The 17,199-nt window shown below is 47.6% G+C and overlaps 1 long non-coding RNA gene across 1 annotated transcript; it reads right to left on the reverse strand.

Moving 5' to 3' along the window:
* Window positions 1-6,291: 6,291 nt before the first annotated feature.
* LOC116570554 lies at window positions 6,292-11,355 on the reverse strand. The gene is made up of 3 exons (XR_004277471.1): window positions 11,247-11,355; window positions 8,734-8,770; window positions 6,292-6,377 (listed from the first exon to the last, which is right to left on the reverse strand). It is a non-coding gene; the product is annotated as an uncharacterized LOC116570554 (long non-coding RNA).
* Window positions 11,356-17,199: the final 5,844 nt, after the last annotated feature.

Below are 17,199 nucleotides of genomic sequence, written 5' to 3' on the forward strand. Positions count from 1 at the left end.
TTATAATCAGATATGTGTGCATGACACACACAATCATGAATTATACGATCCCGAAATGTCCAGACCAGGAAGGACCTAGCGTTCCTCTCATCCAATTCCTTTCTTTTCACCTGGGAAAACGGGCCCAGAGGAGCAGCCAGCTGGTGGTCAGAACCCCATTAAGTGGAAGGGCTGGGCCATGAGCCCGAGGCATCTGACTCTTAGCCCAGCGTTCTTTCCATCGCGCAAATGAGAGGAGGTTACAGAGAAATCGATTTTGGCTCCGTCCAAAGAAGCATTTTCTTAGAGCCAGAGCTGTTCAAAGACAGAGGAGGCCGTGTGGGAGGGACCAAGTGCCTGATCCCTAGCCCCTTCCAGGAGTGGTACAGGAGACTCTCAGTGTGGGAGGTGTGCCCCGATGATGTCCAATGTGCCTTCAGGTCTGAGAGGACAGTAAGAGAAACAAAAATGTCTTCTTTACTTCCTTAAGCCCCGTCTTCACATTTGAAAAATAATTCCCACTTTAGGGGATTTCTGTGAGACTTAAGTGAGATAATACAGATCTTGCATATTAACTGATGGGCATGGTGCCTGGCACGGCAAATGTTACCTGGTTAATAATACAGCCTTGGCACACAACGGATGATGAACTTAACACATTTCTTCCCTGGCATCATGCAGACTGCATCACGTGGCGTACCTGTCGACCTTTCACAACCCTGTGGTGATGGTCATCATTCTCACGTTCAAGAAGGAAACAGCTGAGGATCTGGACAGTTAACCTGCCCTAGGTCACACGCCTTCACAAGTGGAAGGGCATCTTTTGGACCTGGGGGCCCAGGCTCCTAGCCTCTGAGCAGGGTGTCCTCCTCACATACTGGAAGGGCAATACATTGCCATTGTGTAATCTTGGCAAACTTCTGCCTCCCTGGGTTTCAGTGCCGCCCTCACCCAGAGTGTGTTCTGTTAGATGCTCTCTAAGGTCCCCCTGGCCCCGCCACGGTAGGAGACAGGTGGGGCGGAGTGCGGCCAACCAGGGCTCTGCATACAGGGCACGGGGGCAGTGGAAACACAGGATGTGCAAAAGTGAAGCGAGGTAGCACCAGAGAAAAATTTCGCATAATGCGTCCTGAGATCATTTTCCACATGGACACAACACAATTTGAAGAACTTTCAATCGACAGGTGCCCCCACCTCCCCTCAAAGGACTCGAAGTCTTCAGTAGAGTTGATGTTTCCTCCCCCGTGAACCTCCTATGTAGAATCATAATATACAGAAGTTTAAAGATCTCCTGGAGGGGTGGCGAAGTGGTTCAGTCTTGATCTCATTTTCTAGAGATCATCTAATCAACCTCTCCCAATTTCACGGATGAGGACACAGGCCAGGAAGGAGCAGGGCCTCGTCAGATCTCCCACAAGGGAATCAAGGCCAGAACCTTGTATTAGCACCCGGTGCCTCCTCCCACCAGCTGGGCCTAACAGGCAAACAGAGACCTGAGCCCCAGGTGGGGTCCAGCGCTACCATTTTCAGCAGGTGAGATGGGAGAAGTCAGAACTATCCTAGAAAGAGGGTTTTCTATTTGGCTAAAGTTCGGGTTGTTGGGTGTATGTGTGTTTTATGCATTTTGTATTGGTGTTTTAGGGGTGGTAGATGGAAAGGGGGATTGGTTGAAGCTGACTGGGGCCAGAGAGATCAGAGTTGAGGAAAGAATTATTTGGTCTAATAATTTTTTTTTCCAAATAGAGAATCTTTCAGAAATTAGATCCAGGACTGAACTTGAATTCTCTGAGAACAGAGGAAGAGAAAGGAGCTATGCCCAGAGTAGGAGGAGAAAGTAGAAAGGAGGGTTCCTGGATCTGCTGGGGCCTTGGGGCAGGTTGGTCATCATCCAACCCTCATCCTGCCATCTCCTTCACTGCTAAAGGCAAAAGGCCAAAGTGTGGCCTGCTCATTAATGCTGAGTGTGGAAATCAAAAATGGTCCTTTGGTTTGGCTGCAGTGTGTGTGTGTGTGTGTGTGTGTGTGTGTAAGAGACGGGATTTATTACTATGGGGAAGTGATACAGTGAATAAGTAATTGTTTGTGACCTTGGGAATATTCTTGAACCTCGGCAAGCCTCTCAGTTGGCCCCTCTATGAAGACAGAGTAGCATCATCCCCCTTGGAGGGTGGCAAGGGTTAGAAATAGTAGCCAAATTTCAGCCCAGGGCGCACAGTCTGTGGTGGCCAATGGCAACCAGGCTGGCTGTGGGATTTCTACCTCTCGGACCTCTCTATGCCTCAGTTCTCTGCTTTGGAAATGAGGTGAGACTCTCCCAGCTCAATTTACAGGGTTGTTGCAGGATGAAATAAGATCAAACACATGAAAGGACTTTTAAGCTGTAGAATTCTGGACAGATATGGAAAATAGCATTCATAACTGAAAGCTTTTTTGTGCTCAGATACCACCGGCAGAGACTGCCTAATAAGCTTTTATAAGACTGGCAAGGGGTCCACTATCTTAAAAAGTGATCTACACCAGTGCCTTGGATTTTCCCATATTCCTATGAGGCTTCCTTCCTTTGATCCTGGAGGCTGTCAGTCTCAGGGCCATGCTTCACCACGTGCAGTCCCCTGACCAGCAGCTTCCCCGTCTAACATCACCCATTAGAAGTGCAAAATTCTCGGGTCTCACCTGAACCTACTGAACAGAAACTCCGAGTGGAGCCCAGAAACCTGTATTTTAAAAAGCTCTCCAGGAAAAGCATGGACACCTCAAAGTTGAAGAAGTATTGTTTTGGAGCTTGGGGAAGTAGAGATTCCGATTCTTTAGGTCTGGAGGGCTTGAGAGTCTGCATCTCCCAGACGATGCCCTGAGTGTGGGTTCTCAGACATAACAAGGTTCGAGAGTGTCCTACAAAGTCAGGATTTTTGCATGAATGAAGTAACGCCTTAATAACCAACATCTTAGTTAAGAGTAATTGTGCAAAGGTCTTGGGTTGTGGGAATGGGTTGCAGAAAAGGCTGAGGGATTCTGGGAGCAAGAAAAACGCGAGGCGGCAATGAGAGAGAGAAAGAGAAAAAGAGAAGGTAGGAGATCACCGAAGGAGAAGTAGGCAGCCCGTGCAGGATGTGCTCAGGGCAGATCTGGGCATTTATTAAATCCATTCACTCACTAAGTGTTGTCTCTGTGTTGGGCACGCTCTGTATTTTTCACACTCATCAGCTCACTGAATCCACTAACAACCCAGTGAGGCTGGTACTATTTCCATTTTACAGCAGAGTAAACTGAGGAACAGAGAGGTTAAGTAATTTGCCCAAGATCACTCAGCTAGTAAGTGCTGGAGCCAGGATTTAGAACGGAGGCAGCGGGACTCATTAGCAGTAGACTATTCTACCTCAGATATGGTTTCCGCCACCAGGAAGCTTACAGTCCCCTGAGGATTACAGGCTACGACTAATAATGGCCAACCCTCGGGTGATGCCTATTGCATGCCAGGCACCCTTCTGAGCCCCTTACTCGCAGCTGCTGTTTTAGCGCTCATAGCGATGCGAGCAGATGGGGCAGGGCGCTGCTGAATGGGCCTGGCCAAGTGCAGAGCTGCATGAAACAGGTCTCTCTGCTCCTGGAGGTTTGTGCATAGAGGTGCGCAAACACCTAAAGTCCCAGACTCCCTGTTCCAAGCACAGAAGCTCCCATCCAGACATAACCTTTGCAAAAAGGGCCTCCAATACCAGGTCCAAGCCCCCACTTTGTGTCCTCGGCCTCCGCCCCCTCACGGCTTCCCGACCTGGCCTCTGAACTAGGCCTCCCTGGGCTGAAGAGCAGGTGTACTTGTCAGCTCTTGGGCTCACCCTGGCTCCCACCACCTCAGCCAAGTTCATACAGCAGGTGAGTCCCCCTGTGTGTGCGGCCCCAGACAGGCCTGCGAGGCCAGGCTGTGGACCCTCTTGACGGGCACCAGAATGAGGGGCCTGTTGGACATTTGGTCCCTGCTGCTGCTGCTGCTGCCACGGAGACAGCCCACCAGGGGCAGCAACTCTACCCTGCCCTCCCTCCCTCGCCCACATACCAAAAATCACTACCTCGGAACCTGGGATTCAAGAAGTTGCCCAAGAAATGAAAACTGACCTCACATCTTTGCAAACCACTTTGACAACACATTTCAAGAGCCAAAATATGTGTCTATCCCTCCTTGATCCAGTGATCCTCCTCCTGTTGGATTATTTACAATAAATTTTCAAAAGTAGGGGGGGACGGTTCTACATAAAGATCATCCGTACAGGATTAATTATTCATTTAATAAATATTTATTGAGTTCCTCCTGTGTGCCAGACACAGTTCTAGATGGTGTAACCGAGACAGCAAGGTCCCTGCTCTCCTAGGAATTACATTATAACAGTGGGGAAGGACTATCAATACCTACATAGATGAGAAAAATAATCTATTTACAAAATCCCCTGCAGAGAATTAAAATAAGAGTCTGTGATAGAGAATAACTGAGTTTGAGCGGGGGGTGGGGGGGGGGTCGGGGACAGAGGTCTCTTAAATGTTGGTAAATAAGATGACCTTCAAGCTGAGATTCTCCTGAGGAGAAAGAGCAGCCATATGAAGGTTCCAGAAAAGGAGGCTGGTGGCCCAGGGAACTGCAAGAAGGCTGATCAAAGGATCCAAGTGATCAGAAATGAATTTAAAGGTGAGGGAGGGGCCAGATCACTAGGATTTTGTAAGTACGGGTGGAACGTTTGAGCTTCATTCGATTGCTAGCCCTGAGCAAGGGCACGAGACTGAATCATAGATAAGAAAGGAGCAGGGAGACCAGCTAGAGCTATTGCAGCGATTTTGGTGAATAGTGGTAGGAGCTTGAACTAGAACGGTAGACATGGAGATTAAGAGAAATGGGTAGAGTCAGGATATTTGTAGAGGCAGCTAAAAGAGTTTGCTGAAGGAACTGGGATGGGGGTGATGGAGGCAGAGAAATCAAGAATTATTCATGGTTTCTCAACTGAGCTACCACAGGGGCCAATTATTCAGTTGGGGAAGGCAGGAGAAGATGAAAATTTGAGAAGTGAGAAGGGCAGATGTAATGGGTTGAACTGTGTCCCCCTGAAAAAGATAGGTTGAATTCCTAACCCCCAGCACCACAGAATGTGACCTTTTCTAGAAATAGTCATTGCAGATATCATCAGTCAAGGTGAGATGAGGCCATACTGGAGTGGGGCAGGCCCTTACTCCAACGTGACTGGTGTCCTTAGGAGAAGGGAGACATTTGGACACAGAGACAGAGACACACATGGAAGACAGCACGTGAAGACACGGACACTTGAGGAATGCCAGCCACGTGAGGACGGGACAGAGATTGGACAGATGCTCTACAAGGGCAGGGATGCCAAGAATTGCCAGCTTGTCATCAGAAGCTGGGGTGACACGGAGCAAAGATTCTCCTGCCGAGGCCTCAGAGGGAACCGACACCTGGAGTTCAGAGCTCTAATCTCCAGAACTGTGGGGGAATACATTTTTGTTGTGTTAAGCCATCTAGTGTGTGACACTTTGTTCTGGCAGCCCTAGGAAGCCCTGCAGAAGAGAATGAAGGTTCCACAGGGAACTTGTTATGTTTCCATGAGAAGCTGGGTAGATGCCCACATGGAGATACCAAGCAGCCATCAGATCCACGAGTCTAAGCTTATGTTGTACAAAGCAATTCACCAGACCTTAGTGACATGCTTTGCATGATACATTAAATACGACATATGAAGTATGGCCTGAAGAGGTAGACATGATGACACAGATGATGGTACACACATTCTATGAAATATTATGCTGCCTCTGAAGGGAATCATTATAAAGACTAGATATAAAGACTAGACTACATAGACCTGGAAAAATGCTTATGACAATGTTACACACACAGGACCCCGTGATTGCCATTCTGTAGTGACCGTGGGTGAGAAGCAGGTGTCAAACAGTCTGATTCTGATCCTAGTTCCAGCTCCTGGGAACAGCCTGGGATAAGTTGCATGTCACTGCCTCCCGCAGGTTATGTTTGTTCAATATACTTAAAGCTGCAAGTTAAGTGAACACGAGGCTAAATTGCAAAGTGCTGAGTTGGCAAAGTAAAGAAGCAATTGGTGTGGAAGTTGAGTTAATCCAGGAAGACTTCCTGGAAGAGCTGGCCTTTGCAAAGTAAGTGCGTGGCCTGGGTCAGAGTGCCTCCATAGGCCAAGCATTGCGGCAGCATCAAGGGATGGACTCAGTAAAACCTCCAATAAGTCATTCTCTGTGAACACACTTGTGCTGGAACTCTTACCATACACAGAGTGTCCTGATGGCTTATCCCTGTCCCTTCATTCCTATGAGAGTGAGTTCCTGGAGGATTGGTGCTGTGTCTTGTTCCTCTCTGTATTCTTAAGCACAAGCACCTGGCAAAGGGGAGATAAAAATTAAGGTCTATTACATTTACTAGAACATCAGAATCAGAATTTGATTGTTATACAGGAATGTGCAACAAAGGACCATTGATAGAGAGTCCCTTGACCTGTGGACATGAGGCTCCTTAAAATCCCCTCAAGGTAAGGATCTGAAGCCTGAAGTAGAGCTAACTTTCAGTGCCTGCTCACCGACTTTAACTAAGGTGAGTACAGGGACTTACTTCGTTGCTTTGGAAGACAGAAGCAAACACCATGAGCTAGAATAATATAACCAAAGAAGTCAACCTATTTTACAATAACAAAGAGAATCAATACATTGAGTAAGTAATATTCACAGTGTATAATCATAAGTCAACTTAATTTCATTTCCCAGTCCCACAACAGAGAGATGCCCTTTCTCTGCCCTTTAATGACAAGTTGGCATCCTACAACTTTTCTGATCACTCTCAGGAGGTAAAAAGTCCTGTGATCACTTTCGTCACCAAACAAACTCTGTTCATAAGTTAGATACTCAGTCCCATACAAAAGCAAAATTCCTAATTTGATTTAAGATTCAATCTTTTCTTTCAACTGGGCCTTGTTGCAGGTGGGACCCCTATAGCTGGGGATAAGGGCATGGACAGCTGCTGTTCCGCCCCCCCACCCCAGACTTCCCTCTCCAGTTCACTAAATGTGACTTCTGACTTCTCCAGGGCTAGAGGGGTCAGGGTTTGGGGAGGTGAGGAGAGGCAGAAGAAAGGAGAGCAGAAGAGGTCTTACCTGACCAACGCTATCATACAATGGCTTTAAAGCTGACTCTAGGGTAGACACATCCCTTGATTTTTCAGACACTCCCCCCACAAGCCCTGAGGACCTTCCCCTTACGTGGGCATGGCACTGCCTTGAATCCCATTGTTCACGCCTTCTGCAGTCCTAAAAGTCCAGCAATACCTTCAGTTAGTCCCCCCGTCAGACACATCTGAGAGGCCTTCATATCAGCTCTTCCAGGGCATGGCTCACTTATAGTCCATGGGAACAGCATCCTTTGCACAAACCATCTTGAGGCGTTTAGGCTGATCTGAGCGGTGCCACCACTCCTTTGTTTGCCCAGGGGCACCCATCTCTCATTCTTTAAACTCTCTGGGGGCTGTCAGGGGTCAGTCCACTTGTCTCCCCCAGATTACCCCAGACACACATTAAGCTCTCTAAGTAGATTCCATGGAGCATTTCTCTCTCTCTCTCTCTCTCTCTCTCTCTCTCTCTCAGTGTAATTAACAATGTGACATTAGTTCCAAGTGTAAAGGAGCCCCCCTTTCTTGACTCAAGAAAGGGAGACACACAACTGTTCACTCTAACACAATCTTTTTCAGCTCAATGGCAGCACCGAGGGTAATAGAGGGCATATACCTTTGTGTGTGTGTGTGTGTGTGTGTGTGTGTGTGTGTGTGTGTGTACACGCACACACAAGTACACCCACACATACACACGCACTCACATAGGGGAATCCAGCACTGTTTCTCAAGAGTTTCATCTATTAGGAGAACTAGAACATGAATGCATAAGGTTAGCGCAAGGCAGAAGAGTTCCTGTTGGACACCATACAGAAGGCTCCATGGAGAAAGCAGCCCTGAGCTGGGTCTTGAAGAATGACTAAGATATGCATAAACTGAAATGAAATCTTTTCAGAGAGAGGGAATTATATGACTGAATGTCCAGTGGAGGAATCAAGGAGGTGTGTACAGATGCCATTAAGTAGTTTGTTTAAATGAGACAAGTGAAAGATAAAGCCAAGCCAGACCCAAAACAAACAAAATAAGGGGTTTGGATTTTTGCCTACAGGAAGTGAGTTTTGAAGGTTTTAAACAGGATAGCAAAACGGACGATGGGTTGAGAAGGGCAGTGACTAATTCTTGGTGAAATGTGGTCTTCATTTTCTTGAGTCATTAACCAGGGTCCCGTTAAGAAGAAAAACAAAACAAAAACCTTCCAGGACTTGCTTTCTTTTCCAGGAAAACCCTTGCCCTTTGGAACTTCTCATGAATTTAGTTTATAAAGACATCCAATCCTGTTTTTACTCTTCGATAAGGGGCCTTGGCACAGCTGCCAGTCCCTGTGCCCTCCTTCCAGCTCTGAGGCCCTCGACCTCAGGCTTTGTGGGGCTGCTCAACCCCTCTCCCCATGGCCCCCAAACTGCCCTCTAGAAGAGCCCAGCGAGAGAGGTGTCGCTTTCTGACAGGAAACCTTGCCTCAATGAGCCCACCTACAAAGGCTTCACCCTGGGCCCTTTGAAGCCCAATGGGAAAAATCCAGGAGGCTGCAAAGCCAAGAAATAAACAGGTTTGGATTCAAATCCCAGCTTTCCCCTTACCTGATCTCGAGACCTTCCTCAGCCTCTATGTGTTAATCTGTAAAATGGAAACAAAACCACTTCCTTAGCCAACAATGTTGCCCATGAAGATGAAGCAAGAGGGAATTTGTGAGCATAACTTGCACATAGCAGACGCCCAAGGAGTATTCCTCCTTCTCCGTCTCCCAACATCTCTGTGTCTTGGTTTCCTTGCCAATTAAATGTGATAGGGATTTAAGGATAAAGCTGAATCTGATGAATTTCCCAAACCTCCGCTACCTGCCTCACCAAGGAAAGCAGAGGGCCTTTCTCTGCCTTGTCTGAGCTCTGGAAACTTTTCTTCTTTTATGATATTCAACAATTTTTTTTTTAAAAAAATCACAAACCACTTAGTAGTAGTACTCATTGACACAAACTTAGAATGAGCCAACCTTCCCCAACCTCTCCCCATTAACACCGTCTGACTCAGTTTCCCCTTCTTTAAAGTGATTGTGTCTGAGACAGGCCCCTTCTTTTGCTCTCTGCAACTGCCCCGTAAGTTGGGAGGATGGGTCCTGACAGAGGACATGCTGAGTATAACCTCTTGGCCATGGCCCTGGGGAAAGGCACCCAGCCAAGGAAAATACTAGTGGAAAAAAACGAAGAAAAGATTCCAGGTTTATGAGTCCCAGACCTTGAAAAACAAAACTGCTGAGCTGTCTCCTGAATTAGGGAAAAAGAACACCACAGCCGCCTTGAGATTTCCAGGAAACAATTTGTGAAGCCTTTGGGCAAGACTGGCAGGGGGACTCAGGGAGGCCCAGCTGGGTTGGCTCCGCTGGGACGTAGCGGGTGGGGGTGGGTGGTGTCCCTGTGGAAATCTGAGTGTTCAGGTGTTCCCGGGCACAGTGGAGTTACAGGACTGTGCGCGGTTTATATGTGCCTGTGTGTGCACACTTCTTTATTTGCCTGTGGGCAACCCCCCGAGCATTTAATGAGCACTCTCTATGTTCCACTGGGCACAGCACAAGGGGACGGGTGTGCAACAACAAAGAAAATACAGTCCCTGAGCACAGGCAGCTGAGTTTAGCAAAGGATGCAAATTAGCAGGCATTTCGGTTCAGAGTACAAGCATCTGGGAGGCAGTTTGTACGGCCATTCAGAACCCTAGCTTTGCCGTCAGGAGCCTGGGATGCAAGTCTAGCCACCCACTAGCTCCACGACTTTGGAGATCTCTGACACTCAGTCTCCTTAGCTGGAAAGTGACCATATGAAAATGACATCCTGGGAGATAGCATGCATGTGTAAATGTGTGATGTGTGAGGACCCGTCTCCATTCTGCGCTTGCAAGGTCTGCCTCTGGATAAGCACATACAGTGTGCAAAGTCTGGGTGAGCTGGGTGCAGGGTGTTAGCACATCTGCTTATGTCATGCATGTGGGGTGTCAGGCTTTAATCAGAGGTCACAAATAGTGGCCCACAGACACAGTTTTTGGGGACACTCACCCAGTTGGGGTCTGGTTTCTGGCTCACGGAGTATTCTAAAAATCAAGACAGACATTCCACATACAAATCCCGATTTCCAGTTTCTCCTCAAACCTTGGGCAAGCTGGCCATCCTGCCAGCATTTGCATGTGTGTGCCTGTATGCCATGGGTTCTGCTTCCCATGGATGTGTCCTTTCCAGGAGCACCTCCCTCCTGGCCGGTCTCCAGGTCTGTCCTTGGAGGGGCTCCAAGGTGGTTCGGAAGGCCTCGTGTGCAGACATGTTCTCTATGGAAGGAGAGGCAGGACTGGGAAGAAACTGGCGCCAGGACCCCAGCTTCTCCGGGCAGCTCCAGTTTCGGTCATCAGAGAGGCAGAGAGAACTGAGGACCCTACCCAAGGCTCCAGCTGTATGGCTGGACACTGGTTACCAAAGACAGTAACCAAGGGTGGCAGCTGGAACAATGGCTTTTCTTATCTATTTGATTTTGCATTTCAAAAATGCCTGAATTATAGCTCCAAAATGATTAAGACAATGACCTTCTCAGGAAGTGTTGCTGAATGTATATACTCTTATTCTTTTTTAAATGAGCAAATAGGGGGTACCTGCCTGGCTTAGTCAGTAGAGCATGCAATCCTTGATCTAGGGGTGTGAGTTCAAGTCCCACGCTGTGCGTAGAACCTACTTTAAAAAATAAATTAATGATAAAATAAAATGAGCATAGAGGCTCAGGGTATAAGCTAAAAATGTATTTGTTAAAATACATTTTGGGAACCTATTGCAGATGTGAAAGGTAGGACTGTCATCTTCCTACTATCCCTGGATCCCCTGAAGATGGCAAATCAGTCCCTCATAATGGGTATTTACTGGACCCCCACTGTGTACAACATGCAGTCTGGACAGAAGGGAGCCACCCAGATGAATATGCCCTGCTCCCAGGCCTTCGGGAAACTCAGTCTTATGGAGAGACGCCCACAGAGAAATGAATGCAGAAACAGCAAAGGACAAGGTATTACCGAGAAATCTTCAGACCTAAGAACACCAGAACACAGAGGAAGACCCGTGACTTACTGTGCAAGCTTGTCCCCCTCTCTGGTCCCCTTTTTCCTTCTGTAAGATAAGAAGGTCAGAAGAGATGAGAGAATACCGACCCCGCATGCACAGCCCTGCCCAGCCCCCAGCTGTGGTTTTTTTTTTTTTTTTTTTTTTTTTTTTTTTTGGAGAGAGGACATGCTGTAGCCCCAGCTTCTCATTCTCCGCCCCACATTCTTGTTTCCAAGTCTTGGCTTGTGCTGGGAATCCATCTGGCTTGAGCTCTGAAATTCATCAGAGGAGGTTTTTCACATTGCTTTCTCTTTAAGAAAAAAAAAAAAATGTCTGGAGTCTCCAAAGATGAGCCATCTGGAGGAACCTCCATCACAGGGGTTCCTGGTCCAGGTGGGGAGAGCAGCCCCCAGACAGGTGGGAGAGTTTACCCCTTCTGTAGCACCAGGACTCGCCATGAAGGATTCCTCTGAGCTAGTTCTCCCACTTCACAGATGGGAAAAAGGAGGCCTGAGGAGAGGAGGGACTTGCCTCAACGTTCTGATTCCTAAGCAAAACTCTCCTCGTGCCCTGGTTTTTCTCTCAGACTGAGTCCTCAGGACAGAGGGGGATGAAGACCACCAGGTCATGTCCCTCCTCAGCCTGATGTTGACTCCTGTTGAGCTCAAACATTGAGTTATTCTTGTTCTGCACTGACCAAAGGCCCGAGAAACCCAGTCTCACACAAGCATGTGTAAAGAAAGAGCGGTAATTCTGTAGCCCAGAAAACTGTCTTGGAGACCTGGGATATTCACCTTTAGGAGGGTCTTTGTTGCCAGCGTCCACAAAAGAAGGAATTTCATACGTATAGTACCAATCTGTTAGAGCAGCGTGCACAGATGACAAGAGATAGCGAAGAGAAGAAGTAGGTGGTCTAGTATTTAATCCAAAGATGTTTGCCTTCCTCTTTATTGGCATCTTGGGGGCTTGTCCTTATCGAAGTGTCCATCAGCCAAGCTCTTTGCCTCAAACACATCACTATTCTCATGAATGTCGTGGGCACTTTTATCATAAATGGAAACTCCCACCGTGGTTTCAAAGTGGCCGGTCCTGCAAATCACTGGAAAAACCCAGGGACACCTCTGATGCCTACAGTTCAAAGAACGTCAGAAGCACTCTGTCCCTCACCTTAAAATCTAGAGATCTGTTGAGAAAGTGAAAGTCGCCCAACATAGAAACTCCCTTCAGCAAACAACCCCAGATTTCTTTTCGAACTTTTGTTAGAATGCCATCTCTCTCTTCACAATACCCTAAAAAAAAAGCCAAGTCAAAGATACTTAAATTTTTTTTGATGATGGTAAAATCATCATTTATGATATTCCCTTTAACTAAAACTGTTTGTGGATAGTGTCTTGCCTGTTAGTCTCCTACTGAACAAATGTTTATTGGATGCCTCCTAGGGACTAAAGCCAGGGGAAACAATAATGAAGAAATCAAATACAGCTCTACCTTAATGGACTTAATTAATTTAATTTCCTATATTCCCTGTTACTCATATATTCTAGTGGGGCAGAAAGAAAAAAAAACTTATAAACAGGCACATTTTGTAAATTGCCAGTTATTTTAAGTATATGAAGAACCAAGAAACGTGGGATGTTTTTAAGCATCACAGCAAGGGAAAGGGGGCATGCTAAGGGTTATCGTTTTCACAGGATCATTTGGTGCGTATCTTTGTTTTGTCATTGATATCCCTTGTGCACTGCATAAGTACTGACTCTGGATTGAAGAACCCAGTATAATTTGGTCTCCTTCTCTCCTAAGTGACTGCTAACCTGTAGTCATCCATTTTATTAAATTTCTTGGCTCAGGGGGCGCCTGCGTGGCTCAGTAGGTTAAAGCCTCTGCCTTCAGCTCAGGTCATGATCCCAGGGTCCTGGGATCAAGCCCCGCATCAGGCTCTCAGCTCAGCAGGGAAACTGCTTCCCTTCCTCTCTCTCTGCCTGCCTTTCTGGCTACTTGTGATCTCTGTCTTTCAAATAAATAAATAAAATCTTTAAAAAAAATTTCTTGGCTCAGGAATTGACAGTCATCAGAGGAGATTAAGATAATGCTAACAGGAAAGCTGTTCACTTTTTTTTTCCTTAAGACTTATTTATTTGAGAGAGAGAATGCAAGCAGGGGGAGTGGGAGAGGGAGAGGGAGAGAGGATCCTCAGGCAGACTCCCCACTGAGCACAGAGCCTGACAGGGGCCTCGATCCCAGGATCCCCCAGATCAAGACCAGAGCAGAAATCCAGAGTCAGACCGACAGAGCCACCCAGATGCCCCACCACCTGTTTTTACTGGACATGAGCTGTGACAGACAAAGCGTGTTGCTGGCAATGAAAAGAAGGCATTTGAGGGCAAAACTGGGAGCACTCAGTGTTTGTAAGGAGAGGGGGTATAGCCCATTCTGGGTTCCGCATTTTAAGCATTGATTGTAAGGACCTATTTAGCCAGAGCGACTCCATCTTGTTTAAAGCCATTTTGATGTTTGTGCAGTAAAACTTAAACTGACCCTGTCCCCCTCCCCCCAGAGAAACTTACTTAGAAGCAAGTCTGGGAAACCAGTAAAATAGGGTCACCTAGTTCCTAATAACAGAGCCCAGAATACAAGGACGAGTCGGGCCAGGTGGAGACATCCAATCAGTTAGAAACACACATACTTTTTCCCTAACCACCAAAGAATGTAAACCCCGTTCGGGCGCCAACCTTGAGCACCAATTCTGACCAGAGTAATAGGTTGGGTCAAACAGCTACTATAGGGTAAACTGTAATTCAATTGACCACCTGCGTATGACCTAACATGACTACAATCTCGTTGGCCACCCATGTGTGGTCAGACTTTTGCTCTATAAAAGGTAGTCTGTAAGACGGGGAGGGATCGCCCTCTTCGGAGGCAGCCCTGACCCATCAGTCAGTCAATTCTTGAGCCTGTAAGCTGGGGGTGGGGGGGTCGCTCTCTTCAGAGACGGCCCTGGCCGGTCAGTCTGACTTCTTCTAATGCTTGGCATAGAACAGAGCTTTGCCTAACTTTCACCTCTCTCAGTCTTGTTCCCCTGACCGATCAGTCTAACTTCTAATACTTACCATAAAATAAAGCTTTAAATAACTTTCACGTTGTCTCCGTCTCGTTTCGTTTAATAACGGACCTAACACCAATGACAAATAAGACCCTGCCCAAACGACTGTCATCCACTGACGGTCCTGGCGGCTGGTCCGTGCACATCTAGGAGGCAGCAGTGACCGGGCCAGAAGCCGTGCCTGCTCCGCTCACAGGTGCAGCGCGGGGCCCGGCTTACGGCCTAACCCAGTGTAAGGGTTCAAGCGAAATCCATAAAAAGGTCCGCAACGACTGGGACCCGCCCTCGACCCCTCCCCCGCCCCCTGCCTCCCCCAGGACAGACTCTGATTTCCTTCCCCTCTTCCTCCCGCTAAATGGAGCCAATGACTAACTCCTCTCCTCTCACTGAAGAAGACATCAACTTGCCTCTTGCTGAGGAAATGTCAGGAGTTAAGGGGCCGGAGAGAGGGGGCCGGCATTCTGAGCCGGAGTGATGCGCCAGGTGGCTCCACTTCACCCACCTGCACCCGAGGCCTGGATTTTGTGAAGTGGAAGTGATGTGGGCAAAGGGTCCAAGGGGCATCTGTCCCACTCTTCTTCTCATCTTTGCTGTGACCACAGACCCCAATCCTCCAGAGGCTTCCTTAGGCTGCAGTCTGATCCTGCCTTCTCCCAGGGCCAGGCTAATGTCTCCCTCCTCTCGTGCCCTGGCTCACCAGCAGCCAGAACCACAGCACGGGCAAAGGCACACTTGTCAGTGTACGGGCTGAACAGACTGAAACAGCAGAGGCAGGTCAGACCAGGAGAGAATCCCTGTTTCCACATTCGGAACCTGAACATAACTCATTAGGCCCATGATTTTTAAACCATGTCCCTGGGACCCAGAGGTCAGGATGGGGAAGACAGAAGCCCAGGGCAAAGGTTCTGGGCCGCCTGCTCTGCTTAACAGAGCATCTCTTACTCTAGCGGGTTTGTATATTTGGATTCCATACCGAAAGCATTCAAAGACACAGTCCTACAGCTAATACAAAGTTTGAAAAACCCAACACATTCTATGAACTGTAAGGTCATTTGCCTCTATCAAAAAAAATCTATGAACTGTTATTTTTTGAGCCATTATCTAAGCACTCGTTTATTCATCTTCCAACTCCTCCTGGTTTAGAGGCAAGGAAAAAAACGAACAGAACACAAGTCTGACTCCTAGTCCAGTGCTCATTCCGATATATAAATAGATGCTCCAATATATCACTACAGATTTCCAAGTGGGGGGCAGAGAGAGGAAGATACAGCTCCTTTTCCTCCCAGCACCAAACTCTCAGAGCTTTGTCAGTTTTTGCCAGTTTTCTAGACTCCAGAAGCCAGGCTGGGGACATAATGGGATCACAAAGGCAGCGAGGCTAGGCAGGCAGCTTCAGCTTCAAGACCCTGGTGGCTGAAAGATAGGGACGAAACTGGAGAATGGAGCCTTTTGGTGCCTCTGTCCTAGGACCAACACAGCAGACAGGGATGTGAAAGGGGCCGCCGAGGCTCAGATGTTCCCCACTTCCCTGATTTGCTTTCTGGTTCCTCAGTCACGGCCTCACACTCAGACCACCAGATCTTACGGCATAGCCAGATGGACTACATTTCTTTTTAAACTTATTTTTAGAGAGAAAAATTTTCTCTCCTGGGTAGAGATGAGTGGTCTCCGAAAGGTCTCATTTCCTCTCTGAGTCAGGTTCAGCCTCCTGAGGCTTGGCTTTTAATTTCTTCAGCCGTGCTATTCCCTGAGCTCTCGGAGATCCTCTGGTGATGCCCCCTCCATTTCAAGAGCCCCCCAAAATAAGCCAAATGACTACAGATAAGTTTTTGGTACTTTCCAAAATTAAACTATTTCCCTTGGTAAATTTCCACCAAATGAGCTCATTAATTTGAAAACAGGAAGTGACACATGAGGAGTGTGAGATCAGGTTGCTTGTTCACTTACATTGCTCTATTTTGAGGGCAGAGAGGACAGGGTGGTTGGGACAGAGGTGGGACCAGAGAATGGCTTTTACAGGTCCCACATCCTTCTTGGACTGGACCAAACTTCAGTGAATTTTTAAATCAGAGACTCAAAACTCAATCCTTTCCTCTTAGAATGGAAAGCCCCTACAGAGACCACCAAGGGTCAGCTTCCCACAGACGGCCTCTGTGGGAGGCCCTGGAGAACCTCTGCTTGTTTGCAGGCAGGTGTCTCTCCTCCAAATAGGACCGGAAGCCTCTCCTTTCACCAGCAGGGCTCTCTGTCCTGCAGTACCAGCTGCTCCCTCAGAAGCCAGAAGCTCTGCTCTGGATGGATAGGAGGCTTAACTACCTCTCATGAAACACACACACACACACACACACACACACACACACACACACACACAGAGACCAGGGATGCCTGGGTGGCTCAGTCAGTTAAGTGCCTGCCTTCAGATCAGGTCATGATCCCAGACCTGATCCCAGGGTCCCAGGATCCAGTCCCACATGGGATTTGCTCAGTGGGGAGTCCGCTTCTCCCTCTGCCTGGCCCTGCCCCTCCTGGTGGTCAGTCTCTCTCTCTCTCTCTCTCTCTGACAAATAAATAAAATCTTAAAAGAAAGAAAGAAACAAAACAAAACAAAAGAAATAAAACACAGTTCCCAAATCCAGTTGGGTATCAAGACAAAAAGAAAAAAAGAGAGAGAGAGAGAGAGAGAGCGAGGCCCTGGTACATAAAGAGAACGTAATGGATGCCTCTGAGTAACTGAAACAAAACCAAATCAACAAAGTGGACAGCCTCACTCCTCCTTCAGCTACCGGTCCTGCAGATTTTAGAGGTCTGATGCAGGAGTCTTTGACAAACTGATGAAAAAATAAAGATTGTTTGTATCTTTTAAACAAAAACTCCACCCCA

The sequence above is a fragment of the Mustela erminea genome, chromosome 12 (genome assembly GCF_009829155.1).
Source record: "Mustela erminea isolate mMusErm1 chromosome 12, mMusErm1.Pri, whole genome shotgun sequence".
Lineage (NCBI taxonomy): Eukaryota > Metazoa > Chordata > Mammalia > Carnivora > Mustelidae > Mustela > Mustela erminea.